This window comes from Rhynchophorus ferrugineus, unplaced genomic scaffold (genome assembly GCF_030347505.1).
Source record: "Rhynchophorus ferrugineus isolate W39M unplaced genomic scaffold, kcgeb_rfMv2 rfM3, whole genome shotgun sequence".
Taxonomy (NCBI): Eukaryota; Metazoa; Arthropoda; class Insecta; order Coleoptera; family Curculionidae; genus Rhynchophorus; species Rhynchophorus ferrugineus.
The window spans coordinates 60,349,800-60,367,894 of NW_027472582.1; the positions used below are offsets into that span (position 1 = coordinate 60,349,800).

The following is an 18,095-nucleotide window of genomic DNA, read 5'->3' on the forward strand; positions in this document are numbered from 1 at the left end:
TCATACAAGAAACCGTTCCCTTCGAATTATTTTTACTGACTTGAGTCAAAAACGTGGCTTCTAACAATACCCCAACTCTGCTACTTTCGATAAATAAAAATATACATCAAGAAATAGCAGTTATTCTTGTAGCAACATTCAAAAATATTTAGATATAAACTTTATGGATCATAAAATATTTTCTCCTTTATACCCAAAATATTTATAATTCCGATATTAATATACTCATTATTTGTTACTTTATTTCGTATATACACTTGACATATCAAATATGCAGCATATTTGTTTAGTTTTTTTTTATAAACATATGTATATATAATTAATTTTATAAAACGTTCATTATTTAAATCTTTACATCATCATTAATATTTTCAAAACATTTTATTCTTAAGTAGCAAGGGAATATAATCCCATTATAAATATTATTATATATCTTTATTTCTATACTCGCAAATAATAACATATAAGTAAAAGACGAAAAAAAAACGTACAGACCCGAAAAATAATTTTGGTTGAAAAACATTTTATTAAAAGTTCCCCTAAAGATATATTCTGTTAAACCCTAACCCTGAAATATCCTTTGATTATTTGCTTATCAGTATTTCATTATAATAGTTAAAAGAGCTTTCAAATTTTATAGGACTCTTATCGTTTACAGACCGATAACGCTCCAAAGGCTCGGACCATTTTTTAATACTATAAAAAAAATAGGTTCTTATTTTTTGCCTTTAAATTATCGTATGTATTTTAACATCTAAATCAAAATCATGTTATATTTTCAACTGTACCTATTTTATCAAATCTATAATAATAAATATTACAAGGGTTTTTAATAAATTCGCAGAAATAACCACAAACGGTAACAAAATATCGTATTTACAAAGGGTTAGATTCTATTTTATAATATAATTACCTTCAAACATTTTTAAAAGATTTTATAGTTAAAAACATTTCTATTATTATAAAAATTTATTACGTATACAAGCAAAACATGCCAAAATCACTCACGGCTCAATATATGTATGTTCAATATAGTTAATTCAACAAACGACAAAAACAAATTATTGTTTACCTACAAAATTTGTAAATTACACAAATTATCACTACCAAGAAAATAGTATTCATAAAAGCAGTGTTCATAAATAAACAGAGTGTTTCAATATCGAGAATATTTTATTACTGTAACAAAAACCTGGGCGATCTAGAAAAGTAACTCTTGAGGGCTGTCGCCTTATTTTTTGTCCTATATGATACATTTATCATTTATTTAAGAATATAGAAAACTTAAGGAGATATAGCCAATTAGTTTATAACAAAACCCTTGAAAACCATTTTTACATAAATTATAATACATTTTTTCAGTGAGAATATGAAAACCAGTGACTAGTATAAGAAAAATATTATATTAGTAAAATACATAATTAACAAGAAATCAAATATCCCAAGGTATTACCAAATCCAATACAGCGAACTGATTTAACTTTGCGAACTTTGATGTATTTTTTATTTAGATTTCCATAAAAGTTAGAAATTGAGTTAATACAACCGGAAATTACAATCCTTGAATATCTTTATCCTAAAAAATCGAATCAAATGAAATGGAACTATATAAACCGTTTAAAATAATGTTACTATATATTCGTATTATATTTCCTAGTACAAAGAATCGTAAAAGTTCTCAATAGCTATCAGAAAATTTAAAAATTAAAAATGATATAAAGCGAAGCAAAAGTCCCGCTACCGTTTTGATTGCGCGCCATCTTGGTTATGTGACGTTTAGCTCAGTTTCGCTGTAACCATTGTGTTGTGTAGACGTCCAAATTTTATTATGGACACGCCACAAGAACGAGCACAAATAGTGTATCCCATATATTGTAGTAGTAGATCCAGTTCATATAGATACGAATATTCCAAGTACAAAAAGTCATCGGTTAGTCCAGGAGAGCAATGTAAATAAGCATTATGCCCATAAATCATTTGTGTGCAATATCTGTTGAAACTAAATAAAACTGTTACTACATTAATCTACTGGCGTTAATTAAACAAATTGAGCTACGTGTAGTTGTAAATATCTACAATAGCAACTAATAGTCATAAACTAATCCTCTTGAATGACAATGCTTGACCCCATGTTCAAAAGTTATGAAGGATATATTTTAGCAAATAATAAGTTCTGCCGAACCCAGTGCATTCACCAGGCATAGCACTTTCGGATTACCACTTGTCGGTGCAGTATGGCTTGGCTGGAACAGTTGCGAAATTCTATGTGAAAAAGTCTGAAAATGAATCGACGATGTCAAACAAATATCGTTCTTTTGAACGTGTTACTATAAATATTCGAATAGGTAAGTTAGAAAGTAACAATGATTTTAGTAAAATTAATTTTAGTACTTATTGTAATTTTTTTTCAGTAAATGTCTTTTTAAATTGAAAAAACGATGATAATATAAGCAAGCACCGAAAAAATACATATATATGTGTATGTACATAGAACAAATTCGAACCCACTTGGAACTCTAAGTAATACTTGGCTTTTCCCTATAGTCCAAAATATTATCTTATTCTGTGTATTCTATTCTGTTTTTTGTGAAACGTATTCGGTATTTTTCCATCAAAAAAAAGTATTCTCAAAAGTAGATTTATACAGCAAAAACATGTTAAAATAGCGCAAATTTGCGAACATATAGGGATTTTCGGTATATTTATATAGATTGATGATCTTGTTATATAAGTTTAGCTCCTTTGAATAAGTCAAAATAAGGATGTGAAAAATCTACAGTATTAAAAATAGTTACAAAATTACTTGGATACTTCATAAAGATCACCTTTCGTTTCATGTTTAAAAGTTGTTATTACATAAAAATAACTTCTTTAAAGTTTTTGTGAAATAAACATGCAAATTTTTTTCACTTAAGGTTAAAAATATATTTTTAAAACTTGCTATATTAAGTTATAATTAAAAATGTGTCGTAAATAAAACTTTATATATATATATATATATATATATATATATATATTACTGAGCAATCATCTAAAATTTTTAGCCATGGAACGGAAATATCAATGTCTTTATTGTAGATTGGATCAGGAAAATTAAAAATCATCAGTATTAATCAATCAAAATCATGGAAAAATAAAACGAAACTCATGAAGTTCGAATTAATAAAATCCTCCAATTATCTCACAAGTTGGTAGGCTTAATACCGAAGACGATGGTTCGAAGTCCACGTTAAGCGATGGATCCAGTCCAGATAAAAATCCTGGTTGTTAAAAGACAGATTTTAGAATATATCTATATTGTTTACTTATCTCTTTTTCTAGAAATGTATTGAATTGGTTCTTGCAGTTTAGTGATAAAAAATAAAACTAATAAAAAAAAGCATTCATTAAAAAATGTATCTAGTAATATAATTAAAATAAAACAATATAATAATCTTTTTGTCATTTCAGTTTATTATTTGAAACCAACAAACCCTTTCAAACAATTAATAAGAGCAACCCATCTTGCAGTACCAGTTCCTAATTCTATTACACGCATATAAGTAGAATAGTTTAAATACCTGGCCTCTTAAAATAAAATTAGATTTTACATCTATATTCAACTACAACTACCGATTTAACTTCGACAATTTTCTCTATATTAATGTCTATATAATTTTTACGAAAATCATATATTTGATGTTAAGACATCGCTGTAAAATTAATAAAATCTGATATGGAAGTTATGGACTGTACGAAAATCAATTGATATTATTGAAGAATTTGCATTATAAGATTCCAATGTAATAAAAACCAAAATATGATAAAAAGTGATAAGAATTCGGTAGAAAGCATTCTTAAACTTCTTTTTGAGGATTTACGAATAACGACTCAGGGAACAACTAATTTTTTTTTCATATGTTTTATGTTTTGTTTAAACCGATTACCTCTCACTTCTCTGGTAAAGCGATGGTATCACCGTACGTATGATTTCAAAGCGAAAAACTGAGACAAATGATTTTTAAAAGCCTCTTGGGAAATCGTATTTTACATATTAGTTAAGTGACTGGATATAAAAAACGAACAGAGCAAGATCCGTATTATACGGTGGATGCAACTTCCCAGCTAATCTCCCTTTTTTGTCGAGGCATTACATTTTATTAGAACTGTGTGTTATGAAGGGTTGTGGAAGAAGTTGGAAAGAAGGCAGTACTTTCCCTATTAAAAATTCTAATTTTTTTAGTCACCTGCTTCAATAGGTTTTTTCGACCAAATATTTGGCATCATATAGGGTTTTTGTCAGTTAGATATTAAATGAAATTTTAAAAAATGACTCTCTCCTCACTCAAACACTCCTCTATGGCTTCATGGAACAGTGGATGGCTAAAGATCCATAACTTTAAACCCATCCATTAAAAAATTTTATATCCTATATAATAATTATACCAATTGGTTAATTTAGTACCTGCACTGATAATTTACTAAAATTACTAAAATTTACTTCTTTTTTTGTTGTTGAAAAAATGTTAAAGATGGTCCTATGTGGGACAGTCGTCCAATCATTCTTAATCAGCTCGGTAAGATTAATTAACGTGTGCAGCTCATGTAAAATTAGTCGAGATTCACAAATATATTGTATTCTAAATGTTTCATTTTTCCGTTTGGTACAAACTACGCGGACTTTTGAATCTCTTGTTTACGTTTCCATTCAAAATATCATTTCCCACAATCTAGAGCCGTATTTTTTCTTTGTTGAAATTCGTATAAAACGGCAAAGGTACTGGTCACCAATTATTTTCAGTTAGATATTAGTGATTCTATTCGGTTCAATAACGTCTAACGGCCTTCGGTCTAATACATTTACAAATAAAAGAAGTTACAGTCTGGAATAATACTGAATTAAATCCAAAATTATGTATAGTCTATTCAAAGTTTTTTGTACATACATCATCAAGATGTTTAGTGTATTGCCTGCCGTAATTTGTAAATTCATTTCAGAATCAGACAATAATTTCTTTCTCGTTTTATTCTAGTTAAAAAGAGACCCAATAATGTCTCATTAGTTCGAACACGTAAACGAATGAGCCTATCGGTTGACAGGCATATGCAAAATTCTTAAAAGCAATAGTTATAAGAGGTTATAACCCTAACCATATTGCGGCTGTATTAACTGTAGATTTTAGATGTACTATAATGTTAAATAAATTATATTTGATAACATTTTTGTTCAATTATTTTATTCAGATTAGAATTTGGTTGTATGTCAAAACCAAACTGAACTAAAACTCACACAACAAGTTGATGCACCAACATTGCGTCGTTTTGATGTCACAAATTTAAATGACGTATGTACAAAATAACTTTGAGCATACTATAAGTAAAGAAGATAACAAACAAATACAAACCCACCAAACAACAGGAGGAAGTTGACGCAACATAAATAAATGACTGTGATCAAGTTCGTATCAAATTCAAAACAACTTTATGAAAATATATTAATTTAATTCCAAAATGATCGAAAAATATAAAAAAGAAAAAACGCAGGATTGGATTGGAAAAGAATATTATGTTTCAAATTTCGCCCAATTTTTGAAATAAGCATTCTATGTATTAAAAATAAATTTTATTTTCGTAAATGCGAAGACACTCATTATGGTAAAAAACATAGACAGGGCTGTAAAATCTGAACATTGACTAACCAACTTGACCCAAAGTCAAAAAGTCTCATTAATTAGTCGATTATAGAGCCTAATAGGACTCAATTCTTATTGATGTTGACTGCTGATGATAGCATAAATTTGGGATTGCTCTAAAACATTATCAAACGAACTAAAAATCCAACGCTGGTCAAATATCTTCGATTCGTTTTTCGATTAATTATCAATGATCATCGCTACGCAACCAACAAAGATCTGAGCAATGACCTCAAAATCAAATAGGTTTTCAAAATTATCCAAGGTTTCGTCTTAAAAAGGTTATTAAATCAGAACAGCATGGATGAAATAATTATAAAGCTACCGGAAAACACGCAGGAAATCAAAAGCGACACAAGACACATGAACTTGCACAGTGTATAAGTGTACTTTTAATCTCAATTTAAATAGCCTAATCCACATTCGTTTTACTTATGTGTTGTTAAAAATTCAATAAAACAACAGTAATAAATTAACTCTATAAGTTAATTTGTACCAAGCTTATGTTAAAGCGAGTGAGTGAGAAAATTGTGGAAACTATTCGGATACAAGAATATAATTTATCATATTAGAATGTTTTTCTTAAAAAAAACTTTTTTTGAGAAATATGCGAAAACGTTTTTGATGATGATATAAGTTCACCAAAAGTTTTAATGGTGCTTTACATCATACAACGCCTCTTTCTTTGAATTAATTTTTAAAAAAATGGGATCATTCTCCTGGCTTCCGACACTTTAGACCTTACGTAATTTCGCATTTTTGCAAGCTAAGAAGAAATTATATAAATACAGAAACAAAAAATGTATTTTTTTATTTAGCCGGCTTGGTGGTGCAGTGGTAAGGGCGATGGGACGGTCCTCCTACTGTTGCGATAGCCGCGTGTTCGAATCCTGCTGGGACATAGTCGTAAATTTATGTTTGTGATTGTTTAAAATTTGTGATTATTCTAGGCAATAGTATAAAATCCAACAAGGACAATCATCCCAGTCACGCCAGTAACCAGGCTGGGTAAGACCGGATGTCTTCTGGGATGATTTCTAAAGTTGGTCACTGGCCATTCGATAGTTTTATTGCTGAGGACCGTGGTTCGGAGCTCACGTTAAACTTTAGGTCCAGCCCAGATAAACCCACAGTTTGTAAAAGGAGACTTTAAAATATATTTAAAAAAATGTATTTAATTATTTTTCAAAATAAATTTTAAAATCTTAAAATGATATAAAACTAGTTTAATTAATTATAAATTTATAGATACACACATATATAAAATACAGTTTGACAAATTTAAAAATATTACTAAAAGTTAATGGCTTCTACTAAACGAATGACTAATAAGATTGGTTTAAAATAAGAGATGTTTTTGAAACGCCAGGAAATGGAGCATTTTAAAATTTCCCCATAATTCACTGTAAGCTGGGAACACCTTAGAGTTTCATGGCGAAAATTTTTTTAATAATTTAATATGATTTTAAAACATAATTAAAGAATTTTAAAGTTAAATAATTAACTCAATTGATTCGACAGCACTAAATCAAAAGAGAACCGATATATTATTCATTGGGCTCATGTTTAAACATTATCGTATTTGTATTTCTGCTGGCATAGGAATGAATAATCGAAGAGCAGAGCCTCGTCGTCCCTTCGGTACTATGGTGGAACACAATATGGTAATTAATAAATAAAAAGTGGACACACTCGTTCTTTAACTTTTATTAATGATGTTAGATTTATGCGGTCAAGACCTCTTTAAGCTCAAACCCCAATAAAGCATTGATTATAGTAACCTATATAACAAAACAATAATAGTGTTATATTTTATGCAATAGGTGCTCAAGTGTGAAGTAATTACCGGTATGATAGTGCGTATGAAATTAAAACATAAAACAATTATTTAATAGTTTAATTTACCAAATGTATATCCAAGTCCTTATTATATTTTTATAGATTGATACTTCTTTATTCTCTATATTCCCTTAACGTTCATTAAACATGCCTGCCGAATAAAAAGTGAACAAGTTCTTCACAGACTTCGGTGGTTACATCAACCCTTTGGATACAGCAAGGTACAACAAACAGATACGAAAAATACATGGACCAACTTACAAATTTAGTTAAGAATGTTCGAAGTCCTGTAGCGCCAACAGCATAACAGGTCAATTGAAAGGTCCCCAGGCTACCATAGTAAAACAAATTTTATTGGCAAATTTTTTTTTATTCAACATAATTCCCTTCAAGGGTGATGGCATTTTTGTAGTACGATTTGTCATTTGCTTCAAAATAGGCCTGAGTTTCGGCGATCACCTCTTCATTCGACGAAAATTTCTTCCCAACGAGCATACTTTTGAGAGCTGAGAACAGGAAATAGTCGCTGGGGGCTAGATCTGGAGAATACGTTGGATAATGAAGCAATTCAAAGAACAATTCATGGATTTTTGAGACGGTGCAATGTCTTGGTGAAGCAGCACATTCATTTTATTCAAATGCGGCAGTTTCTCGGCGATGTCGTCATTGAAACGGTCCAATAATACTATATAATAGTGGCTGTTGATGGTCCCTCCTTTTTCAAGATAGCTAAAGAAAATTATTCCATGCGCATCCTAAAATACAGACGCCATAACCTTGCAAGCCGACTGTTGCATTTTCCCACGCTTTGGAGCGGTTTCATCGTGTGTAGTCCACAAGGATGACTGTCGATTAGACTTCGGAGTGAAGTGATGGAGCCATGTTTCATCCATTGTCGCATATCGATGCAAAAACTCGGGTTTATTACGCTTGATCATCTTCAAACACTGCTCAGAATCATCAACTCGTTGTTGTTTTTGGTCAAAAGTGATCTCACGCAGAACCCATTTTGCGCAGAGCTTTCTCATACCCAAATATTCGTGAGAAGATATGATATACACGTTCAGTTGATATCTTTAGAATGTCTGCTATTTCATTCAATTTCAATTTACGGTCATTCAAAATCATTTTGTGTATTTTTTTAATGTTTTCGTCGGTAACAACCTCTTTTGGTCGCCTACTGTGTTCACCGTCTTCGGTGCTCATTTCACCACGTCTAAACTTAGCATACCAATCCTTGATGGTTGATTTTCTTGCAACAGTGTCCGGAAACTCGGCATCAAGCCAAGTTTTTGCTTCAACTGTATTTTTCCCTTCAAAAAGAAATATTTTATCAACACGTGGAATTCCTTTTTATCTATTTTTTTCACAATAACAAAGTTACTTATCGCAGTAATAGGGGGACCAACCTGTCCTGTCTTGTCCAATAGCAGCTACCAAAGCATCACATATTATATTCTTAATAACATAATAACAGTTTGTTGGCTTTGGTTCCAAATAAAAAGCGAAGCAAATATTATTAGCAGCTTTTATTTGTTAATGTTATCGCTTTATGTATATATGAATATTTATGTATTAACAGTAATTTTATTGGCATAATAAAAGACCATAAACAAAAACATGTCTTATATCTACATATAAGTTACAACTATTTATTAAATATATATGTCTATAAGATACTGTTATGATTTAAAACTGCCAGGTATTTGAAAATTTGATATCAGCATAAACATTTGAAATTTAAGAATATACAAGATTACTATTATCAGCTCTATATCTATATTTCCTTGCAAATTTACCCTAATATGAGAAAAAATAGTATAAAATATGAAGTCAAATAGTTGTTACATAATTATTACTTAAATATTCTGAAACTGAACAATCAAAAATAATTTAATATCATGTTATGTATATTAATTTCAATTTTTTAGTTATTGTCATTTCCTAACACCATCGAAACGTTCATTGAAAATATTTAATTATATTTCTATTTATTTTCCAAGATCAAAATATATGAAATTGTCTAAATTATAGATCCCGAAAATTTCTAATAGAGACTTAGTTGTAATCGTTCAATTTTAAATAGAAAAAAAATTTCTTCATTAATTTTTTTTTATATAAATTCTTTTGTAATATGTTATATATCTTACATAAGATAATATAATTAAACTACTTTAATATATTTGTTTGCTTTATTAGAAATTTGTATTTACTATTATATGTTCTTTATTATTACTATTACTTCAGTATCTCAAGTAGATCAGATATTAAAAAGAAACAACCAAGAGCAAATGCAATATATAAAAATTTTATATTTCCCGTTGTTTATATAAATAGCAAACAATGGTACAAAGTAAATAGTTTGTAAGGAAAAGACACAGTAGAAGTAATTGTATTTATTAACCGATACGGCCAACAACATAAAAAGACTGCAAACTAATCTGTTTACTTAAAGTTACTATTAAAAATTTGTTACGGGTGATAAATTACATTAGACTATCACTCCAAATAGATATATTCATAAACAACATTAATATACCCAAATATTATTTGCTTGGTACTTAAAAGCAAATTATTTATCAATATTAGCACAATTTATTTAGGGTTTCCCAAAAAGAACGTTCAATATAAATATTATATAAAAATTTTATTATATAAACTACCTATTACTGCGATAGTTGTTGATTCCACACAGTGTGGTTCCACAATCCTGCTGAAGCATGGTTGTAAATGTATGTTTGTGATTGTCTAGAGTAGAAAATTCTACAAGAAAAAGTATTCCAGTGACGCCAATAAACAGGTTGGGTAAACCCGGATATTTTTTGAAATTAGATCTAAATTTGATCGCTCGTCAGTCAGTAGGCTTAACGCCGAGTATCCATTATAATGACTCGCAATCGACGTTAAGCAGTAGGCCCAGTCTAGATAAAACCTAGTTAGCAAAAAAAAAGACTCTATAAACGTAAAATTGGACAACTGTCAACTACATAACATTCAAGTATTAGCGATTCGGTATAAGCACCATATAGTTCTCTTGTTTTCAATTGTTTTTAAGAACTAACTAATGAAACAAGTTGTCAGAAATTACTTAAAAAATTTAAGCTCACTGGAGATAAAACATGAAAATCGGGTAGCATTCCATTCTGACAAAGGAGCTAAAAGTTTGATCGATTCTTCACCTCAAAAGCACACCTTAGCATTCAAAACGATAATTATTTTTTACTAGAATAACCGTACCCAAGCTTCAAAGGATTTCGAGGCTTCACAGCTACGTAACAACTTATATCATACACTCTGTACAATAAAATAAGGATTTAAAATATCACTCATGTCAATTACTAAACTAAGTTAGGCTGCTCTCTATGATCTTTATATTGGCTACTTGCCATTCAAAGGATTTAGCCATAATTTCTGGTGATCAAATGGTTTTCAGGATTCTGAATACCATTAAATTTTTTTCAGTTATTAGATTTTGCTTCTCCTTAAAAAAAAAGAAATTTATTGCCACTTAGAAACAGTAAAAGCTTCTTCTTCTAGTTTTTTTCCCATTTTTCTATTTATCCGAACTAAGCCAGCAGAAACATGTCGTCGGTTCAACTAATAGAAATTATAAAATATAAATTATAAAAAAAAAATAATTAATTTTAAATTTAAATTTTGCTAAAATTTTAAAAACATTAAATCTAATAGACCAGTAGTCTAAGAAAGTAAAGAAACCATTTAATTTCATTTAGTCGGTGTGTGACTTGAAGAGAGGAAATAGGTCGCACTATATAGTTCTTTCTGAGATTAATTTGTCTTATTTTGTCTTTTATTTCATTTTATTCCCAAGGGTAAAAACAACAGAAAACAAAATGGATTATCGGAAACTCTCAGAACTCTATTTAAACTGTTGTTTCCGAATTATTGTTTCAGATTTTCGTTTGTTGCCGTCGAATTACATCTCGGTCTCGAACTTTATATTTCCGTATTTTAAACAAATTGGAGAGAGATTTTTTTGGTCTAATTTAGTACATGCTTTATTTAGCCAACATTTTACATATACCAAAATGGATTCTAAATTTAAGTAATATAATTTTATTAGTAAAAAGTGTACACTACATATTCTACAATTATTCTGAAACAGTATACGAGCGTTCAATTGTTTATTGGACTATAAAATTGGGAAGTTAATATTATTTTACCAACACGGCAATTTCTATAGAAAGAAATTAACAAAAAAAATCCTTGCAGGGTTTTCAAATAATTTAAAGAAACTGAAAACTATTAAATTTGGATAAGGTTAAAAAATTAATTGAGAATTTTACATTAATTTGAAAAACCATTATGGCTAATTGTAGAAAATTATTATTATTCAATAAATCCTAACTAACATACAATTTGTCTTTATGATAACTTAAACTAGGTATATAACTAGCAGGACGCAGTGGCCCTATCTCAGTTTCTGGTGAAATAATGTTTATACATGTCACTGCTGTATTTTTAACATATACACCTCACTACACAACACTACACAAAATCAGATGGTTTGATTTTTTACGTCTGTGTCCTGTTCTGGTAGTATTTCAATATTTTCATGAGAATGGAGACTTTCATCATGCCCCCTTGCAATTCTCTTGATTTCTTAAGTGACTGTGAGTAACCGAAGGTCTCGATGTAGGTAATCAATCCTATAGTATTTGGGTGCACCCACAATACTTCTCCGAACTTTGTTCTGAAAAATTTGTTTTTTATTTATGTTACTATTTGCAGAACATCCCCATAATTGAACTGCGTATGTCCATGTGGGTTTCAGTATTTGCTTATATAATAGCAATTTATTAAGTACTGATAATTGTGATTTTCTTCCAATTAGCCAGTACGTTTTCCTATATTTCAATTGCAGTTATTTTCTTTCCTTCTTTATATGTTCCTTCCAGTGAAGTTTTGCATCGAGATTCATTCCGAGATATTTAGCGTTGTTGCTATATGGAATGCTAATATTATTTAATGTTATTGGTGCTTGTACGGTCTGCTTATAGGTAAACTGCACATGTACAGATTTACTCTCATTAATTCTTATTTTCCAAGCTTGTGTCCAATTATTTATATTGTCACTTGCCTTTTGTAATTTTCGTCAGGCTTCTTCACTATTGTCTCCGACAGCTATAATCGCAGTATCATCAGCAAATGTAGCCATCGTAATATTTTCCATTTGTTGTATATCATAAGTGTAGAGTAGATAAAGTATTGGTCCCATTACACTTATAGCAAATAAACTATATATTTCTTAACTTTAAATTTATTTATTATAATTTATTATAATTTAAACTATTTATTATAATTGAAGAAATAAAATAAAAATGTTCGACAAATTTTTAATTGACTGTAACATAGAGATACCGAATAAATATAGTTATATCGACATTCGTTGTCCGATATATGGATATTTTTGGGCCGATATTTTTCTCAAATAAGAATCGCTAGTTGTAAATGAAAGTATCGCAATATTGTTTTGGAATTTTACCTCCTCGGTCATCAAGTGAAATTTACGTCGAAAAATAGGACTGGAGTAGAAAAACTTCGATATGGAAACAAGATGTTTTTGAAGGAGCCTATCGATATATTATTTTGAGTTTTCCCCCCAGATATCAAGAGAATTTTGCGTCGTTTAGTATCGAATTTTTTTTTTCAGATATATCAATATTTTTGAAAACACCGAAAAAGATAAATCGATATTTTAAAAATATTATATCATCAATTGATAGCCTGCTCTTAGGGAAAGTGTCTACTTCTCAACCTATGCGCTGCTTCTCAAATCGCTTTTGACAATCTTTGTCCATGTTTTTTCGGAGCAGTTCGGTCTTCATCGATAGATATGGACAAACCATTCCAATCTCTTTCTTTGAATTTGCTCCTGGATAGTCGCATTTAAAAGAATGACTTAATTTCTAAGACTGTTATCTAATCGAGGCATCTTAGATTTTCAAGCAAAAAGACATTAGAAAGGGCCTTCAGCATTTAACTATTTAATAACGTATAAGGATGCGTGTTTAGTATTACGTTTTTTATTACAGACGAATGCTGTGGATAAATACAGTGAAATATTTCGGCGAAATTGGGAAAATATTCAAACACCGTTACGTGGTCCGCAAAATGCTCAATAAGTCTTAAGAGACCGAAAACTTTTAAGGTAGAATAAGAGCAAAAAAACTATAAAGCTTCCATAAACAAGAATTTACGAAAGAAGTTCATAAAAGCTCCAGAGCCTACTTCTATTATGAATATGTCAGAAAAAGTCACGATATAGTAAAAGCATCTTTTATAAGAAAGCTGTTAGAGGTAAATAATTATGTTGTTCTAAAAGCCTATTAGTTTCTGAAGCGAATTTTGTTAAGCGGCAAATGCAAATCGAATTTCTATTCCAAAAAAAAAGCACTACCAAAAAATTCGATCATTTTCACCGCTATGAACGAAAGAGACAAGAATCATGATGTGATATAAATATGCCTAACCTGAGATGATAAGAGGCGTTGATGGTAAAGAACTAATATACTGTTGAGACTAAAAAACTTTCTGTTAGCTATATGGCTGACATTTTTATCATTATAAACCACTATACTGTATATTCTATACACGCTCTGTTAACTCTGTTTAGCTTGATCAGAGAATCAGAAGAAGACCTTCAATACAAATCACAATTTACATTTCAACAAAACAATTAACCAAAATTCCAACCAACAAATACAAACACAACTAATTAGAAAAAAGGAATATCAAAGGCAATTTAGAACTATTGAAGATAAAATTTCTATAGCAATGGAAACGTATTAAGCTTGGTACTATTTACCGTTAAGTTATTAGTTTTGAAAACTATACTTTATATATTATAATACAATTTGAGCTATTATTAAAAACTGATTTAGTTAGCTAAGTTCTGAGGAATATGCAACGGAATAAATCCTATTCATATTAACAATATTTGAAGACAAAATCAACACGTTGATCAACGAAGACATATATTTAAGCAAAGTCACAAATCTATTATATCCAAGTTCTACTGAAGGAATTTACTTGAATTTTGGTGTAAGCCTTCTCTGTTTATTCTTCTATCATGTCAATCTAACAACAGTCACAAAACCAACAACATTTTCTTCGAAAAATTATGGCTGTTGACGCCAAAAAATTACCATCGTTGGATATTTCCGAGTGTTTCTTTAAATGATAAAATTTCAAATTTTGTTATAATTATACTTTATTATATATGGATACTATAAAAGAATATATAGAGAAGGTTCATGTCAATTTTCAAATAAATCTATTCAGTAGACCTTGAGTTATCATGTCAAAAGTCTCGAAAAAAATAGTTTCGAGAAAAACGCGTTTAAAGTTTTTTTAGTAAACTAAAAAAATTAACTTGAAATTGAAAAACCTGTTAGGATATATTGTTAAAGGGCTAAGCTTTCAATATATGGGAATAGAAAAAATCGACTTTTTTATTTTCAGACAGAATACCCCCTTAATCTCAATCAGTTATACCAATAACAATTGGCTATTAAAAATCAAAACGGTGCCTAGAGAAACCCATTGTAAAATTAATTATAAATTAATAAAAACAACTTATAATAAAATATTTGTCTTTAAAAAAACGTTAAGCAATAACCTTGAGTAATATTTATTGAAAATGTTTGTAGGTCAAAACAAAATATTTTCTTTCAGAACGACCATTTTTTATTTGATAAAGTGCTTATTTCTGTTTAGATTAAAGTATCAATATATATCAGCATCTGCAGTTAGGCTTGATAAGTTATTCTCAGTTTATAATTTATTTTCAACCGCCAATTGTTTACTAATCGATTTTGTATAAAATAAGACAAACAAACCCCTTTTTTGTAAAATTACTACCTGCATATATCATGTAAATAATTAAATATATACATAATAATTAAATATATAGATAATAACTAATTCAAATAAATAAATTTAAACTATGTAAACGTTTACTCCAAAAAAAAAACTCTACTGTAACTGTAAACGTTTACTCTAAAAACTTTAAGTGTTGGTTGGTGCCTTAATAAGGTAAAACGTTATAATCACGTTATAATAACGTAAATATCCGGTCTTACCCAGCCTGGTTACCGGCGTTTTAATTTTCCTCCATCACAGAGATAAATTTACAACTAGGTCCCAGCTGGATTCGAACCCGCGACTATTGAAACAGTTCTAGTGCTAACAATAATTAAATATTAGAACTGTATTAACTACGCTAAGGCAGTATTCTTTGTATTAGGGTATGAATTGCTTCGCGTCTAACATAATATAGCATTTTCCGGACCAATTTCTCGAAAATCCGAAATCAGGCGTTTCTTCCATATTTGAACAAATAACTGAGGCGAGAAACGATAAAACGTTAACGATAAAGTCGATGCTGATGCTGAATACTTATTTTGAAGAATACAAGATCTGTTAAATGAAGTGTATCGGACTGAAAACTGATTACTTTCGAAAAATAAAATCTATTTCACGCATAAAAATGTTTGCTCATGCCAAAACCAGGTACTTATCAAACCACTTTCGTATAGTATTATAAATCTGACATGACTCAGTCAGAATAATATTCCGTGAATACATAATTATAACATACATTTTAATGTTAATGATAATCCAGAAACGTAAACAAGTTTAATAAAAGAACAGATTTTCAAAGAAATTCTTGATTAATTTTTTTTGTAAAGTTTAGTAAAGCCAAGGTTTAATTTATAATATTACAGTTAATCGGAAAACTGTGTACTTCTTATTGTAACAAGAATTAAAATTAAATTAAATTCATTTTCAAGAACAAAATTTTGAAATATGTTTGGTATTCTGTGATTATCTTGATATATTAGAAACAATCTTATTTAATACCCAATATAATTGTATAGTAACAATACTTCTCCTATAGAAGAATTTACTCACAACTTGTAACATCTATAGTTAGCAAATATTAAAAATCATTTTCAAATTTTATAAACAAATAATCATCATAATTAGGGAAAATAAAAATAATGACAAAGTAAATTTAAACTAACTTATGAAAAAAATTATGAATAGTGAACAAGAAAAATGCACACTGTAATAGTAAATATTCTTTCAATGAGAAACATATAAATATTATAGATGTAGTTAGAAAATTTGCGAGACTATTTCCAAAATCAAGTTTTTAAAATTCTTGAGCTGCTGTAACAGTAACAATAATTCTTATGGCAGCAAATGTGAGAAATTGTTTTGTCAGTACTGACAAACTATTAATAATTTTCTTCAAAATGTATTTAACAAACATTACTATTAAAAAAATATTTAAATAATATATTATATATATATATATATATATATATATATATATATATATATATATATATATATATATATATAACCAGTAATAATACATTAATGTTAAGAATGAAAATTTAAATTTAATTTTTTAATTTAAGCTAAAATAATACAAATATAGGCTAAAAACTTACAAGCTGCTTAATAGCCACAATTTTTTAATTAAAAGAATATAAATATCGCAGATCGATAATTAATAAAACTACAATATTAGATAGATTAATAAATAGATTTTTTATGATGGTGATATCATGACGTATTTAAACTGGCGTGTTAATATTATAGAAACGAAAGTAAAGTTTGAAAATGCACAAAAAACTTCTTAGGAACGCAGAAATATAAATAAAAAATTAAATTATTACATTAAATCTGTAATAATTTTGTTTCAAGTAAAATTAATAAATCATATAAAGAAACATGATATAAAGGCAAAATAAATATTTAAATTAACTTATTTTTATTTTATATTATGTATTTGTTTATTTCTTCTTGATACTATTGGTCTAAAATATTAATAAAACTATAATTCGTATTACTATAATAATAACACCTCAATGGCATGTATATAAAAATGTTAAATGAATTGCACAACATGAAATATTTTTTCTAAAGAAATTAAAAATAACGTTAAAAAAAGTTCTTTAAAATACATAAAAAAAGTAGTTAATGAACAATATAAATAATTTTTTCTTGGCATTTTTAAAATAATAAACAAGTGCAATATTTTTACCAAATATTAAAAGACATCTCCAAATTTTATAAATCAATAATTATAGTAAATTAATAGTAATATAATAAAGAAGAATACTTTACAAATAATGGCAATGTAAATGTTAACCAAATTGTTAGCAAAATCAGGAAGAATGAATAAGAAAGAAAAGGCATAAGCTACTAATAGCAAATATTATTTTGGTGAGAAAAATATCGATGTTATAGATGTAATAGGAAATGTGGGTTATTCTTCAAACTATAATAAAGATTATACTAAAAACTTTAGTATTTAAAAAAACACATTTGACATTATAAAAAATCGAAAATGTTATTTTCGGTCATTTTGAACTAAGGCTAATATTAATAGTCAAATTAGTTAATCAGATTGATTAACTCCAACTAATCAGATTAAGAATTGAAGTAATATTTGAACTAAACTATATATATATATATATATATATATATATATATATATATATATAAGAAATATATATAAGGAATATATATTAAAGAAAACAAAAG

General features: G+C 28.4%; 1 protein-coding gene across 4 annotated transcripts in view; it reads right to left on the reverse strand.

Moving 5' to 3' along the window:
- LOC143193050 (high affinity nerve growth factor receptor) overlaps positions 1–18,095 on the reverse strand; it is a 285,362-nt gene that overhangs the window by 262,819 nt on the left and 4,448 nt on the right. The gene's annotated exons all lie outside the window — the stretch shown is intronic.